At 39.3% G+C, this 24,857-nt stretch overlaps 1 pseudogene; it reads right to left on the minus strand.

Annotated features, from left to right (window-relative positions):
* Positions 1-4,756: 4,756 nt before the first annotated feature.
* The window catches only part of LOC149188931 (protein ACTIVITY OF BC1 COMPLEX KINASE 1, chloroplastic pseudogene), a 96,690-nt pseudogene continuing 76,589 nt past the window's right edge, over positions 4,757-24,857 (minus strand).

The following is a 24,857-nucleotide window of genomic DNA, read 5'->3' on the forward strand; positions in this document are numbered from 1 at the left end:
ATGTGACTAAAACTTGTTCCTCTATTGCATGAATCTAATTGAAGAAATGCATGAACGAATGGAATGGTGGGGTAAGCCATGAATCTAGCAAGGTTAAGCCGATTGTCTTCTCTAGCACTCAGCCGGAAGTCACGCAGTACACGTGGACAGCTGACTCACGTGAAAATTAAAAAAAACAGGAAGTGTTGGCCGTTTGAACTCTAGTGCAACTGATCCAGAAGAGAACATGCAGTTCATGATAGCACTGCAGTCTGCATGTGGCCACGTATGCCTGGCCACTTCACTTCCTCACCACGAATCACGCTGTAATTAAAAAAAGGCTCGGCTGACTCTCACCACCCGCTGATTCATTTGCACCTGCAACGTTCTTAGCTGAAGTACGTGTCCTCTGCTCCCACAATCTGTTAACTTGTCATCCTCCACCGAGCTTTTCGGCCTAGTTTAAAATTCTCCCACGTACTGGGCTCGCTCAGAGGCGCAGGGGCACTCTACAGGCATTTCTACAGGAAGCTGCGCTACAGGAGACCCAGCATACAAAGAAGCTTGGACTGTTCACGTCGAGGGTGGCAATTCTCAGTGAGGTAGGCCTGAACATAACTTTCCCATGCAAATAATTCAAAAGGTGGTGAATTCGACGTGTTGAGGGGGTAGGAAAAATGTGAATGCAAGTCTGTCTATGAATTCAAAAGCCGTTTTCTTATTGCTGCCTGGAATTGTCTTCAGTGCAACATAGCCCATGCTTTGGAGAAGACCAAATATTTAGATTCAGACATTGAAAAAATATGAAGAAAAATACCATTTCTCTTTCCAATTTACTGCAGATCTAATTGCAATGAATCATATAGATTTTATTGTCACTAGCACATATCAAGAGATTGTTGGAAGCAAGGATACTGTTGGCCAGTATGACAGGAACTGCTTTCACCCTTGCTGGTCTTTATCTTGTGGTTCATGGAATTGATGTTTTTTTATCCCAAGTTCAACATTGTTTCTCCTGGAGCAGACATGCAGAGTTATTTCCCTTACATAGAGAAGCAGCATCGCCTTACTGGTTTACATGGTTCAATTGAAAAACTCTTGTTCAATCCCGAACAGACAGCTGAACACATGTGTATTTTGAATAACCATAAAAAGCCCATTATCTTTTCTATGTCAAGACTCAATAGAGTGAAAAACATGACAGGACTGGTTGAATGGTTTGCAAAGAAAAAAACACTTGAGGGATACTGTCCTCCACATTCTGGGGAGGAAACCATATACACGATTCCCATTCTGAGCAGTGAAAGCCAAAACAGAGCGTGAGGAAGCAAGATATTGAGGCAGAGAAGAAAACTAAGGGTAAGGAAGCTAAGGGAAAGAAAACCTAGGGTAAAGCATCACAGTGAAACAATCACAAGGAAAGCAAGAAAGAAAAAGAAGGAAGAAACATAGTGGAAAAGGAGAAATGGGCCAAATTGCTAAGCCTAAAACTGTGGGAGGAACAATGGCACAAACACCTCAGAAAAAAGATTGCAGACCCAGGCAGAAAAGACTGAAAAAGGCCAAACAAGTAAAGGCACACCCAAGGCAACCACAACAAAATCAAAAGAGAAGGCACCCTCAGCCAAGCAGGCCAAAACAGTGAAGATTGTTTCTACAGGAATACAGAAAACAACCACTACAGGACTTTCTACAGGAAGTTTGGGGAAAGGGCAGCAGAAGGAGAAATTGGCCGAGATTTTAGCTAGGGAGGCAGCACCTGTGCTAGCCACCCTAAGCACATCCATCCCCTCCATGAAAACTCATTTTTTTCAGGGTTCGGACACAATTTAGTCATGGTTCAACCTTCTACATGAAGCTACAGGACTTTCTACAGGAAGTTCTGTATTTTTACCAGAAACATCCTGTAGAAGCCTTTGGGCAGGCCAGAATCAATTATGGAGAGGGATTTGAAGCTTGAATTCTGTTGAGGAGGCATGCAACCACTCTTTTCTTCCATCCTCCACTGGTTTCATCTCCTTCCACCACCATTGCCGCCATCAGATTGAATATACTTGCACAATCATACCAAAGCTGAGAATTCTCTAGGAAAAGGAGCAAGTAGTGGGAAGAAGCAAAGGGAAAAGCATGGTTTCATGACAGAGAAGAGACATCACTTCAGAAGCTTGGCATGACAGGGAGGCCACCAGCGCCATCAAATATGAGGAGATAGATTGGTTGCTCAGAGGATGAGCAACACTTTTAGTAGGGGGGTGATGATGAGCCCCAAAAATGGATAATTATTTGGGCTCATTCAACTTCCTAATTCGACTTAATCCACCATTCTCATTAGTTTTGTTATCACAAAATCAAGCACTGAAGGCTGCCAATCAGCAAGATTCTGTGTAACTATTTCAAACCAGGCTTTGGACTAAGGCTTAGCCTCCTTAGTCTAAGAGGGCTCTCTCACAGATTATGAATATTGACTAATGACAAGAAAAGATGGCTAACTCTTATAAGACACAGGAAAAATAAGCTGGCTGGACAACATTGAACTGATTCCCATTGGGCTTATGGAGTCTCTCATATCTCAGCAAACAAAACCACTATCTTTTCATAGAAATCAGGGCACTTTACATCTATATGTTCAAACATAACTTTGAAACCACAGTTTGCCAAGGCATACAGGAAGTCAGAGCATGATTCATGAGTTCTGAGTGATTATGCATTAACAAAACTGTAAAAGAACCTTAAAGAAAGAATACCATCACACATTTGAACAAGAAGATCCATTGTGAATCCTGAGAAGAAAACACAGTCATTTGCATTACTGAAATTTGTTTATACATAAACCAAAAACAGTCTTCTCCAAAACATCCAACCCCCATTACATCAAAGTTTTATCTATATATAGAGATACACCCTTAACTAACTTGAGCTTCCTCCTCCAGCATGAGGGGAGCTCGATGACTGCTACTAATTACCCCTATCTACCATTTAACTAACTTCATTAAATGCATTAAGTGCTGAGCTGTAATTACAAAGAGTCCTAACTAAACTAAAACTCTGATTTTATTCTCCTCGTAGCATGATTCTTTCTTGATCCTTGACACCTGGCTTTCTCTTCGTTCAGCTGAGATGGCATGAGATGGGCAATTAATGTCCCATGCTGGCTTTGAATACCGAAGGCTTTGATCTGTTCTGTATTGGCTGAAAATATCCCTAAATTTTCGGTTCTGGTCCCCCATCACCGAGTATGCAGCAGTGGATACTTTAAGTCCTTAATAACCCAAGAAAATAGGGCAACACCATGCTCCTGATATGCTGGACACCCCTTTCCATGTACCTGTGTGATGACACAAAAACCTTTTTAATGCTGATAGGAAAGTCTTCAAAATTTGGTTCACTGATCATTAATTATGCAGCTTCAGCAGTTTCGTAGCGCGCTACGAAACTGCTGAGTTGTTCCCGAAAATCACAGTTTCCTGTATTAAACTCTGACTGTCTTGAGCTTTATTTTCTCAATGGCCACTCATTTTCTCTTGGATGAAGCATTCGGTTAAGATATAATTCCTCCAGGGACCCTGCTCTTTATGCATAAAACCTGAAAAAGGACATCATGTCTCGTGTTATCATATAGCAATGTCTCCATTAGAATATGTCTCAGTTGTACTGAATGTTGATCCATTTTATACATAACACCTGTGCGCATAAGTTCAAAAATCCAGTTTTCAATCTAACCATGGACATGCCCATTACGGCATTGACAGTGAGTGTTTTGCAGATGTACTGTCATAATGGAGAACAGAACAAACCCAGAAGTCAAAAGCTGCAATGTGAGCACACATCTGAAGCTTTAACAGCTATTCCTTTGGTGATGCACATGTTCCACACGCAGAATGAAACACAATCCCCAACTGCAGCTCGCCCTATCACATGGACCTTCAGCACTAAAACTTCAACATAAAACATGACAATTGAAGGCATGAATAACCCACAGCAAATATAACGGAAGCGCCCCTTTGATGTTATCTGCCATAGCTCGTATCTCAGCTTGTATTTCTAATTCCCGTGATTAACAAGAACATATTGTATTATATATATAATCAAAGCCATAACTAACTGTGTTCTTTAGATCTTCAATTTTCATTATCCCAAGCACCTCCTTAATAAGTCAAGCATAAACTGCGGGTATCCAGGAATTAGTCCTCGGCCTTCATTCAATAAGATATATCTGTTGAGAGCTGGATCCGTCGATATCACCGTCGGGCATCCTCAATTTAAAATGCCACATGTTGCTCAATTTAAAGTGCCGCGTGTTTATTACTCTGTTCTGATGCGTGACACCAATCAGCTAAACAATCTAAGTTTCAAACATAGGTCATATACAAATAAAGTAAGACCCTGCAAATGATCACATTATCTGGATTCTGACGATGATAAGGATAAAAGAAGATTTATTTCCATGAGCTATGATTCTCATTCAAGCGCCCTTACGACACACAGTTAGCAAACTCATGCCTGTTGTAACTTGTGTGTCTCAGCTCATTCAGATATACAATTTCAACCAGAAACCGGTAGATCATCAACACTCGGTTGGAATTACCGTGCCTATGCATCGCCATTTCTAGCTTCAGCTGGTGAACTGGGAACAAATGGAACAAAACCTTGGCCCCCAATCTTCATATTTATTTGACCAGTCAATCCATGCTAGAAAAGACGATACAGCAGACCAGTTGATCATGTTCACGAAAATATTGAAATAATAAATGTCAACAGAACCCCTTTGTTCAGCCATTCTCAACGATCTACCAGGACAGATTCACTCCAAGCGAGCATCATATCTCGTGTAGCAACTGGGAGTCTTTGAACAAGATCTATAGCCAAGGAAGGAATATCAAATTGCCCTTCAACTAATCTGTAAATATCCATAAGCTCCTGAATGTGCAATTTAGAATCTTCAGTCAAAGCCAAAAGAACTTTACGCCGAATACTAGCATCTACTATTACCACTCGAGCACCATCCTTAAGTGTGTCTGTCAGATCTAATTTTCTTTCAACTCGCCGATTTTCTGTATCTTGTCTGCTTGCTTCTTACAGTGCTGGATTCCGACTCATAATAGCTACCTGTTCCTTAGCCAATATAATGAGCTTTTCTAAGCGTTTCCATTGAAATACTCCGTCTTTAAAAAACACCTGAATGAGGCGCTCTCGTAATGCTGGATCTGGGTCTGTTAGGAGAAGTTTCGCCACATATGAGTAAGCTACCTCAAGAAACTTGAAGTCTGGTTGAAGAGTGAAACAAATTCCTTCTTGAGTCAATAATAATCGAATAACAAGAGAAAACCTTTCAGGAATACGGATTGGATACTGGTATACAAGTTTGTTAAATTTCTCAGTGCTTTCCTCAAGTGGCATTCTCCAAAACTTTTCTCCTGCAATTTCTGCAGCTTTGGATATTTCTTCTGCCATTTCATCATTGGGAGTGTACATTCCAGCAATTTCATTTCCAAGAGCAATTATGCAGGCTCCAGTGAGAGTTACAAGATCGACCACCTTATGAACGCCTTGTTTACATGCATAAACCAAAACATCTGACAATATCAACCTGCCTTCAGCATCCGTGTTATTTACCTCAACTGTCTTTCCGTTTGAAGCTGTAACTATGTCACCAGGCCGCATATCAGTGCCACTAATCATGTTTTCATATGCAGCAACAATGAAATGGACCTCCACCTCGGGAGGCTTAATTTGACTAATAGCCTTTGCTGCACCAAGAACTGCTGCAGAACCTCACATGTCAGACTTCATGAGTTCAATAAGACATCCTGGTCCTGTCTTGATATTGTAACCTCCACTATCAAATGTCAATCCTTTTCCAACTATGGCAAGTTTAGTGCTTCCTTCAGTAGTGAACCGAGCACTCTCGTTCCTTCATTGAATAACAGCTACCATGGGACAAACAACAAGGGTGCCTTTAACCTGAGGTAGTACCTTGCAATCACTAAAACTGTCACCTTGTCAACAACAACTGCAACATGTGTCAGTACCACAACACCTAATCGATCTAAACACACAGCAGATTCTGATAAGTATAACAGCTGGGTGAAAATGGCTATGGATTCGAAAAAATTCCCAATTTCGTAGCGCAACCAGTGCAACATATGAATTACGCGCTACGAAATCACCTAAAAGATGTTGCGCTGCGAAACTGATAAAGGGATCTATGCGCTGCGGAAACACTTTGTCCTCAAGCTAGTCTAAGCAACTTTGGCATCAGAATTTTCAGTGATAACAAGTTTATTGCATGTTTTTTATTATATTTATGATAATAGAGTGAATTGGGTTAGTAATTATGCCAACAAGTCTAATGTGTGCTTTATGTAGCCTTTTTGGTGAATTTGGAGACAAAGTCAATGGTTGAAATGAGCACTTGGCAGCCAAATTCGTGGAGAGTATTTTTAGGAAGGTGTTCCCTTCATTTATGGGCCCTTACCTCGAATTCTCCACCATCATCTCGGAGTTCAAGGGCCACCAAATCAATTAGCACAAGGGCAGCGAAGCAAGTCAAGTAGGACTGCTGTTAACTACAAGTTTTGGGCAGCCGAGCCCCTAAAGTTTAGGAGGACTGTTGGGGTCCTCAATTTGTATAAATAAGAGGGCTTAGGGCCTCATTTCAGTTAGTCATTTTTGTTAGCTAGTGGTTAGTCATTTTGTATCCAGTAGTTAGTCATTTGGTATTCATTTTGTAGTCATTTTGTAGTTCGATTTTTAGGCAGTAGATTAGCTTTGCTTTCAGCACATTTTCAAGTTCTCCTTGTGGACAGTTTTTGGAATGTAACATTTCTTTTGATCAATAAAGATGAATCCAGCTTTACACCAGCTCTAAATCTCTCTTAGGAGGCTGTAGCTCTTGGGGTTGGGCCCATCTCAAGCGCCTAGTACCTCCTTTGTTTACTTTCATGTGTCTTTGCTACATTCTTAGAATAAAATCTGCTATTTAGATTTAAATGTTGTGTTGTTATTTAAGTTGCTCTTGATGATTAAAAATGTTCTTCATGTTCAGATTTACTTGATTGGTTAATCATAGGGAATATATTCAGAAAAAGGCTACCAAGTACTTTGGATCTCACCTCCCCCTCAGTGGAATCATGAGCTGGGACCAATGTGACTTTGCTACCAACAAAAACACTGTCTTTTTGCTTCACCATGCAATTAGTAGTGTTGGATTTTTAGTTGCCAAACTTGATATCAGTTTTGATTGTATGCTTCAGTTTATGGTTGCTTAGTTGCATAGTTATTTCACATATTTCATTTCGAATAAACTTTTGTTCATTTCCTTTTGTTGTTAGGTCAGATTAGAGTGAAGTAACTAGGTCATAGGTTTTATAAGTGTTTGTTTGTTCACTTTGAAAAACCACTTGCAGAGTACCTATTACCCTTCCTTACCTGCACATACTCCATCCAACCTACCTATTTCATTCTTCACTCAAAACCCTTACCTTACATTTAACTCATTCGCTTACTTTGCCATGATTCTCATCTTCTTGTGCAACATCGTTTCATCCCTCCTTGAACAAATCTCACCATCTACACCTTCTCCTCAACTCCATCCTCCAAGTCTTCAACTCCCCTACACCCCTATTTCACCTCCATACTCGTTCCTCCACCTTTTTCCCTCCATCCATTCTCCAAAATCCTCTTTTCAGAACATCCTGTAGAAATCTCTGAACATCCTGTAGAACCCCTGCAGACTTCCTGTAGAAGCTCACAAATGAGGTTTCTTGATAGCCAAACTTTGTGAAACTCTCCAGAAGGGTGTTAGGGACCCCTTAGACCCTCTCCGTACCTTCCCAACCTTTTCCAAGCATTTCTCCTCCTTGATCCACCTCTGCACAGTAAAAAGCTAGTTAAAAGCACATGCATGATAATTCTAATAACTGATTCAAAAATACAAAAAGATGTTTTCTTCAGGTAGAGGTAGTCTAGGCACATGTATTTTACCTTCATAGAAGTAATGACATCTCTTTTAGTAGTTTGCATTCTCATCTTTGCATCAGTAGGACTAGTTGGTAGAATTAAGGTTTGCTAGGGTTTGCGTTTCTGTTTGGCTTTCAGTTTCTTTCCGCAAGTAGATTAGCTTCATTTGAGTTAGCTTTCATCCATCAATTAAAAAGATTCTTCTAAGAGCTCATAGAAGTTGGCTTAAGCTCCTAGCGGACTTGTGCCAACTGACCAAGTGACAGCTGCGGCAAGAGCTAGTACTTGTGCATACAACACCGTCGCTTCCAAGTTTGTTACGAACTACCGGGTTGATAAAATTAAAGAAGGGAGTTCCAGGAGTTGTAGCATTATTGCTACAATACTGGGGCCCACCACCAAGATATTGTTTCTAACTCCAAGTTAAAGCAACACCCCAAGGAGATATTCATGTTGTTGCACTGCATGCCCCTCAAATATATAAGCACATGTTTTGTTGTTAACCAATGCTCATGCGTTGGATCCACCATAAATTGAATTGATTCAAGGTGTTCACTCCAAAACATATATTTGGTATGGCGTTGACCAGATGCATTAGGAACCTACCAATTTCCTAGACAACTTGGGATCCACTAATTGAATCTGAAATTGTCACCATCTTTAAATTAGTTATTATCGGTGTGTCCATAAGTTTGAAATCTTCCATCTCTATGAGACCCCTTCTTTGGGCCTCAAGTTTGTATTAAAAAAAGCTATTCAACCAAAAAAAAATGTTTATTACTGCTAGATATTTTTGTATTCATTCCATAACATATTTTTCATTATCATATTTAACAACATATTCTGAACAAACACAATTTGATTCATGAACGACTCAAATAATTTGACAATAACAATTAACAAGAAAAATACTTGGTTATGGTGGCTCGGTTATGGTGTTCCTCTTGGGACCACTAGAATTAATATGTCACTTTGCCATCTCATAACAACCTATCCGACTTCATAATCCAAGAAACCTCCATAGGATCCCTAGCACTTCAAACCCAAGTCCAAACCAAAACTGTAGCGTGTTTGAGTTCTCAATCCAACACTTTTCCTAATGTATCCCTTCAAATCTGCTTAATTCTCCAAAACTTTCTCCTCTTCCTCCCACTTTCCCTGTGACCATGATGATCCCGCCAAAACTCCAAAAATAGAAAAGTGTCTCCCTTTTGTGTGCTTCCCCCACACTTATCTCCCTCCATCAATCAATTCCCCCTAAAACCATCCTCAAGCCCACCCCTTCTTATCCTTTTCACCTACCTCACTATTCCTAGTTAATGCCTTCAGTGGTCGATTCACCCACCCACCCTTTAAAAAATAAAATAATTACATATTTTGAATTTTAGTTAAATCAATGGATTCATAAGAATCCTAAAATTTTAAATATCAAATTGATCATGATAAAATATAATTAATTGATTAATTATTAATTAGGATTAAGGGTTAATTGATTAATTAATCACTAATTAATCTTAAGGCTAATCATAAGCTTGATCATTAATCAAGCTTAAGATTAATATAACTTAATTGTTAATCAATCCTAGCCATCAAGTAATCATCTAGCATAATAGGCCATGGAAAGCTATTATATCCATGCGAGGAGTGGGTATTTAACTAGCATATGCATACCTTGTACTTATACTACTAATAATAATAATGATTGTTTATCACATTAATAAATATTATAGTGGGTAGGTTAACAACCTAAGGTAGCCCAATAAGATAAGGGAGTGGGAATTACATACACCTTTCTTTCAGAAAAATGTCTCAAAGTTGAAGTTAAGAGGATACAACAATCGATGAGTAAAATAACAACTAGACATAATCGAACAATGAGAAAGGTGTAGTAATGAACCTAAGTAAAAAACTAAGAAGAGATCACCTCCTGTTGGTGTGCGAGATACTGACAGACCCAAGATTTTCTATGTAGTGGCCAACAAAAACCCGCTCAACATCAACCCTTTTAGAAACACCCACGAAATGAGTCAGGTCTCACTCAAGATGCTAATGGGTGACTATCAGAACCAGGTTTTCGCAGTCTAACAATATTTTCTATAACTTGAGCCACTGAACTCCTAGTGGCACACAATTGACCATCACCCCAGTGTTACATGCTGTGTAGAGATTTGAACTCCTCGACCTACCAAATGGCGCACTAGTCGAAAGCAATAGGGTGGGGGAAGTTCCAATGGCTTATATTTTTATCCATTAGATATTATACCGACACTACCCATGAATATTCACCTTTACAAATAGAAAACATCATCATTAATACCTATTACCTTGCAACCATTTATCCCATTAAGCCCATTAATGAATATACAAAACAATAACAAACCAAATGATATACATAAGTACCATATAATGTAAAAAATATAGATGCTCAGACCATTAAACACACCTATTGGTATTCATAACTAATATAAACTCCTTTAACGTCCAGGAAACCAATACAGACAAGTAACACATTCAAATATCAATGCAAGATATATGAGGCAACTAGTCCCTTCATTAGTTTATATTAGCATCAAAGAAAGAAGTGTTATGGACTGAATTACATTAAACCGATTAATAGGATCACCATCCATTCACAAGCATACCATATACAGACAAAACATGAACTCAAAACACAAACTTAATATATACAAGAATGGCACAATAGGGTTGTTGTGTAGCTATAAGCTCTAACAGACCCGTTTATAACTTGGACATACTAACACATACAAAATGCAAACAAAAAATAAAACTAGACACATACTCTATGGTCTTGCTTCCTCCTCTACTCAACATCCAACATCTTAGCATCAATCTACATTCTATCCTCAACAACTCGCTTAATCCTGCCTGGTATCCCCTCAAACCTTCTCAACCCTCTGCGTGTTTTTTACAGTTGTCTTGTAGACCGTTAAGATATTTCCCGCTTCCATCCTCAAGCTGGCCCATGCGTAACAACAAACCTTCAAAATATCTGCCTACTAGATGACTCCACTCTGCCCCTTCTCCTCCACATGAAAAATATCTCGAACCTCCAATCTGCCATGACATCCTTGGTCAGCTCCCTTCTCCCATAGAATCCTAAATAACGATATTCCTCTATATATGCCTTCCATCCTTGGGTACCACCATCACCTTCTTGTGTGACGTCCATCTGAACCACACTATGCTTCTTGCACCAACCATGTGTTGCACTCTACTCATATCTCATGTGCTCCTCATCCCTACTGCATAGTCTTATACTTGTAAAAATTTAACAAAAAAATTATGGGGTCCAACATGCAACCAACACAAAATTGTGGCTTGTCATAAGCCACTCAATCCTCCTATCCCCGTGGAACTGGAACCTCAGCTATTACTAAGGTTGTCTTATTGCTTCTAGTACAATTGTTGTGGGTACGATTAGGGAAACTAGTCATCCTGAATCTCCTCCAATAGGCTAAGAGGAAATATCCACGTCCCTCTTCCTCATAGCAGTGGTCTCAAAAAGAGAAACATGATCACCACTGTTGATCCAGGGTTGAATTCCATGTATATCCCTAAGATTTATCTCCTTCCTACAATTTTACCTGCTTCCTTCCTCGGCGGATATAGGCAAGAACTTGAGTTGTCTTTTTTCTTCGTGACACAAGTCTCAGTCTTGTCCACTCGCCCTTACAGGAGATTTATCCCATGTTACTCCATGTGATGCCATCATGCTTTAGGAAAAACCCAGTCCGATCAATACATCCCCCCTGGTGGAGTTTGCCTCGACATTGTTCTGTGATATGGACTCACAAACCCTTCCTTCAAGGAGCCTTAGGATATACTTACTAGTGAGACTATAGCATGATGTGAGAACCATCTTAGTGAGTGATGGGGACCCTCCTTCGTCTGGGCCACCCGATATAGCTTAACCACCTTTCTTTGCCTATACCTCCCATTCCCATTCCTTTCATATAGGCTTCTTTGACGCAACCACCTTTTCCATGGTTGCATCCTCGTGTTGGAAACTAAGCCTAGGGCAGTTCCTCTTGTCATTTCCCTAATTATTCTCATTCTTTCTTTCACTCCCTCTACGTGTCTCCATAGGTATCCTTTCTTTGTTGCGTCACTTTTGCATTGTCCTCTCTTCCTCACTTCTGAACAATCCTTATTTATTTTGTTCCCTTCTTAGCCTCAAGCTTTTTCTTAGACATTTATTTTTTCTCCATAGGTCCCTTAGGTAGTATTTTATAGTATTTCCTACTCCTTGCTCCTTTGTTGTATCTGCTTTTGACTTTGGCCTCACCATCATGGGTTTTTTTATCTGAATCATGTTGATTTTGCATCGACATGATTCACTGTCATCTTTAAGATCAACCCAAGACAATGGCTCCCACATGCTACCTGCCTTGCCTAGTCAGTATCAGTTGATTTTAATTTCTTGAACTCATTATCAACCCCTTTTGAGCCCTCATCTCGATAATCCATGGGTCTATTAAAAACTCACGAGCTTCCTGCTATCATAGACCAGGATTAGGAAATCCTCTCAACCACTTTCTTTCATTCCAAAAAATATTGCCATGAAGGGGATGGTCACTCTAATTTAATTCTTATCTTGCAGTCCTCTCCTTCACTTGACACTCTGATTCTTCACATGTTAAGACACACTGTCATTGGTGTGCTTGATCTGAAAATTTGTGATTGTCGTCTCTCACCTTCGACTCGTCACATGATTATTCCCCAGCAGAGCTGCCCCCAACACAACATGCTATCCATATTTGAAAATACTCCTGTACTGACCTGCCTTCAACTTAACCTTTTTTCTGTTTGCACACCGAGTTGGTTTGCACCTTTTCTTCGTACGATCCCAAATAAAAAATTCAAACATTACTCCCTCCTATTCAATCCTAATTTATTTACATTTGACTTTACATATATACATTGGGTATAATACCCTTTCTTATTATCATTACTTATTCAAACTAGCCCATTTCTTGGAAGACAACGCATTGTCTGCGACTCATACCCACCTTCTCATGATGCATAACGTTCTTTTTTGCCTCCACATATTTGACCTTGGCTTTGACAATTATTTCCATTCGATGAGAAGTGGTATGAAATAGGTCCTAATACTCACGTAGAAAGTCACCAATATTTTCAACAATACCATCATCCCAATATTCCCCAATGGTCGCCATATTAGAACTTTCCTCGGTTCCTGTGTTCACCTTCCGTGTCTTAATTGGTTATGTATATTCTCCATATTGTAATGGTGGTCCACTTACTGTGCATTCTCCCTCCACCTATGGAATTTGTATATTTCAGTGATCATCTTCATCTTCTCCTTGATCCGCTACATTGTAACATTCTAAGAACTCCTATACCTATTGTAGATGCTTATGTGTATAACATATGGGCATGCTTCCTAGCACTGATGGTTCCTTTGCAGTAAATATCTTCCATCACAACACTTTCAATGCTTCATCTAGCATTGCTTCTTCTGCTTCAAAACTAAACATGGCCCTAAAGTTTTGTGCCATTTTGTTCCAATCCTATGTTCTTGTGTGTACCTCCAGTTCAATATACCAATTCGTTGGAATGGTGTCTAGGGTGTGTATAAATCGATGCACCCATTCTTGGTGTGGCACTCGTCCCTTGGTCCATGCTACAATGCATCTCTTTAGGTGTGTCCTAGATCATTCCATGCCTGAATATTTACCTCTAGGGACCCTCAAACTAATATCCATTGTCACTCATGTCAGTCGTCCAATGGGATATATGTGATGTCAGTTCACCAATTTGAGCTAAATCGATGACCACGTCAACTCCAACTTCCCCATTGTCTCCCACGTGATTTTTGGTAAAATATATACATTTGATCCCAAGTCTAAGATGATATTATCCATCTCATATTCCTGAATATGTGTGTTGAATTGAATTCTGTGCAATGGCTACCTCAAGTCCATTCGCACACTACTCCACCATGTTCCTAAATTTATCTAGAGACTAGGGATCTTTGACTAACTATAAACAACTCTGCAGAAAATTTGGAATCAGAACTATTGTTTTCCTCAATTCTTCACTTGTGGTGTTATCATATACCTCCGGCATGGTCACTTCACGCCTGGCCTTTCACCTATCCTATTACATTTCAACCATCTATTGTTGAGCCTCCTTATAGGTCACCTTTTCTCATGCAGGGTTGAATTTCAAAGGTGGGTTAGGTGCTCCCCTAACCCAATGGGTTTGTGGTGTCAAAGGTTTTGCAGCATCTGCCCCTTTCCTAACACCTTCCCGCATTACTATGTCAACTCACTGCTATCTTATAGGGCTCGACAACAATCATTTGGATGTTGATTCCCTTCTTCTCTTGCCACTTGGTGATTAGTTGGGGAAGATTCTCAGTCAAATGGTCTAATGATTTGCAATAGATACAAGTGCAACAAGGGTTAATGTAATCCTGTGCCAAGTGGCCCTATTATTCACAATTATAACACACTATGGTGCTTTTTCATTCGCCAAATCCTCCTCTTCCCTGACCTAGTCCTCTAGGTCCTCTAGTTTCCATGCCTTGGCCTCAACCTTGTTGATTTTATCCTCCCCCCCAAATTATACCTAGTTGGATTGAAGCTAATCATTATAGGCTTCGTCCCTTCGAGTCCCTGTACTCGGAACGAATCAAAAGTGCACTCGCGAATTAGCTCTAGTGTGCGACAATGATGGATAACATTCCCTACAGATTTGCAAAAATCACAATATAGAGACAACTAGTCGATATATGGCCCCACACTTCGTAGATCTCACACCACATCCCTCTGGCTTGCACAAGCAGATTCCCTGCACAAGTCACTATTATGAAACCAGCTCAAGAAAAGATAGAAAAGATAGATCAATGCCTTAGAATTCAGCCTCTTCGAGGGGGCAACCTCCTTTACATTACATAAATGAACAATTCTTGGATGATTCAAATGACAAAACCTCCTTTCTATATATAGGAGTCTAAGGAGTCACAATATAATCCAGCCGACCTAACAATAATAATATAAAGCCACAAAAATAACAATAGAGGGATTCTATGGGGCACAGTAATAACAATATGGGGGCAATAGGGGCACAACAATATTAATAAGGGGTATAACTACAATAGTAATGGGGTAATCACTAGTATTATAGGGACCCAACATGCCCCTCTCCTTCAAAAAAGTGTTGTCCTCAACGCTTGAGTAGTTCTGGATACTTCTGCATAAAATTCTCATCCTCCCATGTGGAATCTTCAGCGGATAAGTTCTTCCACTTGATAAGATACTCTGAAATTGATCGATTTCGTAGCTGTCGAGTTCTTGTTTCTGTGACTGCTTCCGGTTCCAATATAATTTTTCCTTCCTCGTCAAGTTCTGGCAATATTGTTTGAACTGGGAGCTTGTCGCCTATAACCTTCTTTAAACATGAAACATGGAAAACTGGGTGCAATCGAGAAGCTGCAGGAAGCTCCAATTTGTATGCCATAGTACCAATCTTTTGCAACACCTTGTACGGACCATAATACTTTGGTGATAATTTATTATCCTTCTTAGCTTGCTTGAGGGACATTTGCTTATATGGTTGTAGCCGTAGGAATACCCAATCACCTACATCAAAACTTCTTTCACTGCGATGTTGATCTGCCTGTTGTTTCATTCTATTTGTGCCAACACGAGGTTATCCTTTAAGAGTTGGAGGACTTGTTGTTGATGTTCGATGTGATGTTCCACTGCCTGAACCTTAGAATTTTCTCTTAAATATGATGTGATGGATGGTGGTTGATACCCATAAAGTGCCATAAATGGGGTCATTTTTGTTGCTGTATGGAAGGAAGTGTTATACCACCATTCAGCCAGAGGCAACCATTTGACCCATTGTGTCTGTTTATCAGATACAAAGCAACGAAGATATCCTTCCAAACATTTGTTTACTATCTCAGTTTGCCCATCAGATTGAGGATGATAAGATGAGCTATGAGCTAACTGAGTACCAAGACAAGAAAATAATTCTGTCCAAAAATTTCCAGTGAAAATGGGATCTCTGTCACTTACAATAATCTTTGGGTTTCCATGTAGCTTTTGAATTGTTTCCATAAATGCAGTAGAAACTGTACTGGCTTTAAATGGATGTGATAATGCACAAAAGTGTGCATACTTGGTAAGTCTGTCAACTACCACCATGATGACACTCTTTCCCTCAGACTTGGGTAAACCTGTGATAAAATCCATTGAAACCTCCTCCCAACGTTGGCTTGGAATGGATAAAGGTTGTAATAGACCCGGTGTCTTAATTGTTTCAACTTTATTTTGTTGGCAAACCAAACATTCCGCCACAAACTTTTGAATATCTGATTTAAGGCCATCCCAAAAAAATTCCTTCTTAACCCTGTGGTAAGTTTTTAAAAATCCTGAGTGCCCTCCTAAGGGAGAAGTGTGCAATTCCATAAGAATCTTTTGTTTTAGCTGGGAATTCTTACAGAGGTATAAGCGATCTTTGTACCATAACGAATCATTTTTCCAGCTAAATGTATCAGACGTACTGGAATCTTGTTGTAACTTTCGAATAAGTGCCCACACTTCTTCGTCATTCTTCCATTCCTCCCTTGCTTCGTTTATCCAATCTGGTTGGATAATAGAAATGGCGCACAACAATGCTTCCACATCCTCATCCTTTCTTGAGAGTGCATCTGCCACCACATTTTGCTTCCCTTTTTTGTAGATGATTTCAAAGTCATAACCCAACATCTTTGTGACCCACTTTTGTTGCTCTTCAGAGGATAATCTTTGTTCTAAAAAGTATTTAAGGCTATCATGATCCGTTTTTACCTTGAAGTGTCTTCCCATTAGGTAGGGTCGCCATTTCTTAAGTGCATGGAGTATTGCCAACATTTCCTTCTCATAAATAGCTTTGCTTAAAAACTTTCCCTTGATTGGACGACTTTCAAAAGCAATGGGTCTTTCATCTTGCATTAGAACAGCACCAATTCCATTTCCTGAAGCATCACATTCCACAATAAAGGTTTTTGTGAAGTCCGGTGTAGCTAAGACCCGTGCTTGGCACATTGCCTCTTTAAGATGTTCAAAGGCCTTTGTTGCTTCCGGAGTCCATGAAAATGCATCTTTCTTCAATAATGTTGTTAGAGGTGCTGCTATTCTCCCATAATTCTTAACAAACTTGCGATAATACCCTGTCAACCCAAGAAATCCTCGCAGATGCTTTATGGATGTGGGGATTTTCCATTCCTTAATGGCTTTAATTTTGCTAGGGTCTACCTTAACTCCTTCATGAGATACAATATGACCCAAATATTCCACCTCCTGGACTCCAAAGAAACATTTGGATCTTTTTGCATATAATTGTTTCTCCTCCAATAGTTGTAGCACCTGTCAACATGTTCAACATGATCCTTCCAAGACTTGTTGTAGATTAGTATATCATCAAAAAATACTAACACAAATTTTCTAAGGAATGGTTTGAAAATTGAATTCATCAAACCTTGAAATGTTGAAGGTGCATTGGTAAGGCCAAAAGGCATGACCAAAAATTCATAATGACCCTCATGAGTTCTAAATGTTGTTTTTGGAATGTCTTCAATCTTCATTCTGATTTGATGATATCCTGAACGAAGATCCAACTTGGTGAAGTAAATTGATCCATGCAATTCATCCAGTAATTCATCAATGACAGGAATGGGGAACTTATCTTTAATAGTGAGCTTGTTGAGCTCCCTATAATCCGGACACATGCGCCATGATCCATCCTTCTTGTGCACCAATACTACTGGAGCAGAGAAAGAACTTTGACTCGGTTGAATTATACCAGCCTCTAGCATTTCTGCAACCATACGTTCAATTTCACTCTTTTGGACATAGGGATATCTGTACGGCCTGATGTTTGGAGGAACACTTCCTGGAATCAGATGAATAGCATGATCATGATCACGCATAGGTGGGAGACCTTTGGGAGTCTCAAATACCTTGGAATGATTGTCCAGGACTTTTTGGAGATCTGGAGAAATAGATGATTCCAATGTGGAAACATCTAGCGAACATAATTGTGCAATTACACCTCTTTGCTCCTTTTTTAGAAGCTTTGTCATACCATTAGAGCTGATTATCTTTCCTGGTTTCCCTGCAATACCCCTTAATTCAACTTCCTTTCCTTCCGTAGAAAATTTGATGAAAAGTTCTTGAAAATTAAAAGCTATTGTACCCAAGGATTGTAGCCATTGGACTCCTAGTACAACATCAGCACCTCCCATTGGAATGGAAAGCATTGGGCTAGTCAATACATATTCTCCCATGGATAGCTTGATATTATGGCACTTTCCAGAGCAATTTATTGTTCCTCCATTTGCAATCATCACTTGACACTCTGGTGCTGGATATAGGAAGCAATTCAATTCTTTTGCTACCTTACAATGAATAAAATTGTGGGTGCTTCCTGAATCAATCAACACTATTACCTTTTTCTTCTTGATTTGTCCTTCTATCTTGATGGTTTGAGGAGTGGTAATTCCCGCCAATGCATTACAAGATATGGTCGGATTTATTTGTTCTTCATCTAGGCTTTGTTCCTGGAGTATATCCTCTTCTTTTGACCTTTCTTGCTCCTTTTCTTCTTCCTCTTCACAATCTATGTAGAATAATTTCTTCTCAGCACACTTATGACCTTTAGTGTATTTGCTATCACAACTGTAACAAAGCCCTTTTGCTCTTTTTTCTTCCAATTGTTGTGGTGTCAACCTTATAGGTTGTGGAAGACTAGGGGCAACAACACTTCCGTCTTTATAGTTGTGAGTGGTATGCTTCCTGGTTGCCATAATTTTGCTTTCCATTTTTCTTGCTAACCTGAATGCCTTCTCTAATGAATCAGGTTCCCAAAGGCGAACATCATGTTGGATATTATCCTTTAAAGACCCTATGAACACATCAATCCTATGCTCCTCTGGAATATCTTTTACCCTTATGTTCAATTTTTGGAACTCCTCAATGTGCTCCATTATTGAACCCTTTTGTTTGAGACTTATCAATTGGCTAAAAAAAGTGTTGCTTTTTGTATCCTCATAATGTGCTATCAATTCTTCCGTAAAAATTGCCCAAGTGATAAATTGTTTACGAGAGCAAAGCCATTGATACCATACAAACTGATTTGGTTCCAAATATAAAGTTGCCATACGTACCTTTTGTGTGTTTTGCACATTATTGAGATCGAAGAATTGCTCCATCTGTAATATCCATGTGGCGGGATCCTTGCCATCAAACTTCCTCATATCGATTTTTGGAATATGGTGATTCTTCGATCCAACATTAGAGTCTATGGAATCATGATTAACATTTCTTTTGTTCTCATCATGAGTTTCCTTTAGTACCCTTTCACCTTAGGGACCATTTCTTGTAGCAACTATTCATATTTATCTTCAATTCGTCCATGTCTGTCTTCAAATCTATCTTCAAATCATCCATCTTAGCTTCCACGTCAATCATCTTAGCTTCTACGCCTTTCTTTAAACAGTCCATCTTAGCTTCTACACCTTTCTTTAAACCATTCATCTTAGCTTCTACATCTTTCTTTAAACCATCCATCTTAGATTCTGTTCCTTTTTGTGCAAGGGACAGTTGTTGCACTTGGTCTTGTAATTTTGATATATCATGTTGCATTTCTTCCTCTTCTTCATGAGTCATGCTAGAGCTTTCAGGTTCCTTACTAGGTGTTTGCATTTTCTTTCCTCGGGGCATCAGTTACCGATAATAATGCTCTACTATGCCCTTTGAATTCCTTCAAAATAAATTTTCAAACCAAGCTTAAGCAAAAATTTAAGAAAATCTACACACCTTTTTTCACTTTGTAGGAGCTCGATATTGCCTCTGATGTATCTCTGTACTTTCCAATCATCTAGTTCTAAATTTGTGAGCTGTAGTAGCCCTCTGTGTCCTCTTTCCAATGCCACAAGTCTGACCCAAATTGGATTCTCCAAGGAAGAGTTATGTGAATCTCCCACAGTGACTTGCTTATAGACTAGTTCAGTAGAGAACTTGTACGACGTGCCACGAGTCACTGTTTCGACCTTTGGATCTGAAACATGCATACAAGAAACTACAGTCCGTCCTCTTCTGTACCTTCTTACGAAATTTCAATCCGATCCCCAGAGAGAAAGTTATGACGATTTTCCCCAGGTCACCTGTTTTGAATGTAATTCAGGAGTCTGCAAAAATACCAACTTCCTCAGATCATATCTCCGCAAATATCGCGCGAAAAGCTCTGAAATTCGGACCCAAGGTTCAGCGTCATTTCTTCTCAAATGGGTGTTTTTTGCGACTTTTGAAACATCACAGAAAAAAGTTATAGCAAAAATGCCACGATGACTTGTTTGGAGCAGCGAAACCCTAGAATCCAAAGCTCTGATACCAAATGTTATGAAACCAGCTCAAGAAAAGATAGAAAAGATAGATCAACGCCTTAGAATTCAGCCTCTTCGAGGGGGCAACCTCCTTTACATTACATAAATGAACAATTCTTGGATGATTCAAATGACAAAACCTCCTTTCTATATATAGGAGTCTAAGGAGTCACAATATAATATAGCTGACCTAACAATAATAATATAAAGCCACAAAAATAACAATAGAGGGATTCTATGGGGCACAGTGATAACAATATGGGGGAAATAGGGGCACAACAATATTAATAAGGGGTATAACTACAATAGTAATGGGGTAATCACTAGTATTATAGGGACCCAACAGTCACCATGTAATCTATCAACAACTTACATTCATTTATATGGTGACCCTCTATCTGAGAGATGGTGCACCAAACTTCCCCCACTTTTCCTTCCCCTTCGTTAAATCTTGAAGTCATAAATTTAACACAACCAACTGTGATTGCACTTGCACCATGCCATTATTTTTTCCACCTTCAACTAGTGTGACCTCTTGCTTCAACACAAACTCTAGAGCATCTAATTGCATGCTTATTCGTTGTTGCATTAGGGGTATCCTGATACAATAAACCATTATTTATGCTGCAAATCTGAGATCTTGAACATCAGCCTGTGCTTTAGAACTTTAATTGCTACTCAAAGTCCCATACCAACTCAATTGGACCCTTTTTGATTTCCTTCAGCTCTGTGATGCATTGGGATTTCGACTTTGGCTTCTGGAACTACCTAATCAATGCCTGTTTGATTTCCACTTAGATATGGTTTTTTCCAGCTAAAGACTCCCTTTTGAACTTCATATACCATGTTAGGGTGCAATCCCTAAAAGTTTCTTCCATCTGGGCAATCTTTGTGGCCTCATCCTGGACTTGTTTAGCTACCGAGATAACCTCACATATGAAAAAATGCTATTCTATGTCCTAGGTCCCCAACACCATGAAATATGGGCATCTTTAAATCTATGCCTACAATTGTAGTCTGTGCAACACTCCTTAACGAAGTATTCCCACCTGTGCTTGTTGTATTACCAAAAAACTACACACCCAATTGCACACCACCCTGAGCTTGGGAACTTTATGTCGAACCTCTTACCAATTCTAACCAATTCCATTATTGCTGGTATTTTCTCCTCCTTAACTAATATTACCTTCCACACTAGTCATATCAGTGCACTGAGTACTTACCTCATGGCTTGTAGATGCGTGTGGGGTCGTGGGCTCAACATCAGGCACAATCTGACTCTATTTTTCTAGTTTTGAATCTTTTGTACTGTGTGGAATTAACTATTCTCCTTCCCCTTCCTTTTTTCATGGCATATTGAATTGTGTCCCTTCATAACTTTGATCACTAGTACTACTCCTTGTCCTTCGGTGGCCTTTCTTGACCCCTCCCTCCAGGCTTCTTCTTCTCTCAACATGCATTAATGTTGACCGACCTCCTTCTGCATCATCCCGTTGAAACCTCCTTCCACTCCTCAAAGTGCCACCCTCGAAACTCCCTATTCCATCCGTTCCCTTCTCATTTTTATGCATAATTTCAGGCCCATTGTCAGCTTCCACAACAATTTTCTACCTTGCCCCCTTACATTTTCCTCAAACCATCTCCTAGTTCTCCCCAATTTCCCCTTGTGCGCGGGTGGCTTAGCTTCTCATGTTGTCAGATTCCAGGGGAAGAACTTCGTGGTCATATAAAAACATCTTGATAAGTAATGGTTGTGACCTTATAAATATGCATCTCGATCCCCTTAGAAATTTCCACTCCATTGTAGTGTAAGATACTATCACTTCCACTACAAATTCAACTATATATCCTTCTAATACACTTTCAAACTAGAAATAAAAAGCATGAGAAGTTTTGTTACTTACTTCCTCCAACTGGTATATCTCCTCTAAGGTTCACCTCCTTGGGTTGTCATGGAAATATGTCGATTTATTGTCCTTTAATCGTTGAATCCTCTTCGTCAAGATATTAGGGAACTCCCCAAAGAAAACTTCATGAAATTCGGTGAATGCATACTTTTGTAGCCAATTATCCATGCTCTAGTTCTTGTCTCCTATTTCTTTCACAACAAACTTGCATAGTTTCTATCTGAACCACTGTGTAATTTCATCCCTAGTAGGGTTCCATAGATTCCACATTCTTACGAGACAATCTCGTCACACAACCATCCTAGTCATGACAATAGAACTATTGGTTGGAATGCAAGATACTGATAGACTCGGGATTTTCTACGTAGTGGCAAATAAAAACCCACTCAACATCAATTGTTTTGGCAACACCCATGAAGTGAGTGAGGTCTCACCTAAGATGCTAATGGGTGACTGTTGGAACTAGGTTTCCATAGTCTAATAGGACTATCTATGACCTACGACATTGAACTCCTAGTGACACACAATTGACCATCACGCCACTACTGCATGCTACATAGATCTTTGAGCTCCTCAATCTACTAGACAATGCACTAGTCAAAACCAATCGGGTGCAGGGAGTTCTAATGGCTTACTCTTTTGGCCATTAGATATTATACAACACTGCCCATGACTATTCCCTTTTACAAAAAAAAAACATGACATGTTGACTCCTACTACCTTGCAACCATTTGTCCCATTAATCCCACTAATGAATATATGAACCAATAACAAACCATACGATAAACATTAGTCCCATACAACATAAACATTATAGATGCTCAGACTATTAAACACAATTACATGTATTTAGAACTAATATAAATCCATTTAACGTCCAGGAAACCAATACACAAAAGCAACACATTTAGATATCAATGCAAGATATAAACGACAACTCGTCCCTTCATTAGAATATATTAGCATCAAAGAAAGAAGCATTATGCACTAAATTACATTCAACAGATTAAGAGGCTCATTGGTTATTCACATCCATACCATATACAGACAGAACTTGAACTGATAACATAAACTTTAGATATACAAGAATGGTACAATAATTAGAGAAATTTTGAGGTCTAAAATGGGCCTCCTAAGGAATATTATAAAAAATTATGGAAATAATAAAATAAGATTAGATTACATCATCAAATTTTAGAGGGAAAAAAGAAAAAACTACTTTTCAACTTGTATTTTCAATTTATCTCCCTATGGTTTTACTCAAATTTCGAGTGAGAGCATTCGTTGGATACAAAATTAAATTACTCATTGAAGGAGTACCCATTTTGCATACTTTTTATGGACCCTACTACACGAAAAATGAGAAATACATGAAAAAATGTGATTGTAATCACGTTTTTCATGTATTTCTCATTTTTTGTGCAGCAAGGTCCATCAAAAGTATGCAACATGAGTACTCCTTGGATGAGGAATTGAATTCCACATCCAACAAGTGCTCCTGCTCGAAATTTGAGTAAAACCATACGAAGATAAGTTGAAAATACGAGTTGAAAAAGTATTTTTTTTTAAATTTAAAATTTTTAATCTTTTTACCTTTTTACTCCAAAAATGGTGAATCATCCCCCATGGTTGACATCATCATCTTGAATCATATTGGTTCTTATAAAGTTGATTTTGGTTGTACATTTTGTTTTGAGGGCCATTTTTTACCTCGAATTTTCTTTAATGAGGGTTTCTCCACGATTATCAACTCTAATAGATACTTTTATAAATTAGACATACTGACACATATAATATGCAAACATAGAATAAAAATAGACATAGACTCTATGGTCATTCTTCCTCTTCTTCTCGACATCCGACATTTGACCATCAACCTGCATTATGTCCTTATCATCTTGTTTTATCCTCGCTTGGTAGCCCCTCAAACCTTCTCGGCCCTCTGCCTGATCGTTCTAGCTGTCTTGCAAACCGTTAAGATATTTCCTACTTCCCTCCCCGAGTTGGACCATGCATAACAACTAACCTTCAAAATATATTCCCGCCTAACAACTCCACTTTGCGCCTTTTCGTCCACCTGCAAAATATCTCCAACCTCCACTCTGCCATGCGATCCTTAGTTGGATCCCTTCTCCCGCATAATCCTAACTGTTGATATTTCTATGTCCATGCCTTCCATCCTTGAGCACCACCGTCACCTCCCACCTCCACTCTGCCACAACATCCTCAGTCGGCTCCCTTCTCTTGTAGAATCCTAACTGTTGATATTTCTTTGTCTATGCTTTCCATCCTCGGGCACCACCATCACCTCCTTGCGCAATGTCCATATGCGTCGTGTTATGATTCCTACGCCAACCCTGTGCTGCACGCTTCTCATACCACCCACGCTCCTCATCCCTACTATGTGGCCCTATACTTGTAAAAATTTAACAAAAAAATTTGGTATCCAACACCTCCCATCTAGAGTTTATAGCTAACCTGGATCCTCCCAACCTCCCTAACTTATTTCTTCTCCCATACTATCCGTCCTCTACTGTAATATACCATTGGATTGATTATATCGATCTAACCACTAATAGAACCAAAATGGC

Source organism: Pinus tabuliformis, chromosome 3_1, assembly GCF_031772625.1.
Source record: "Pinus tabuliformis cultivar Carrire ecotype Pingquan chromosome 3_1, CPIR1, whole genome shotgun sequence".
In the NCBI taxonomy this organism is placed as follows: domain Eukaryota; kingdom Viridiplantae; phylum Streptophyta; class Pinopsida; order Pinales; family Pinaceae; genus Pinus; species Pinus tabuliformis.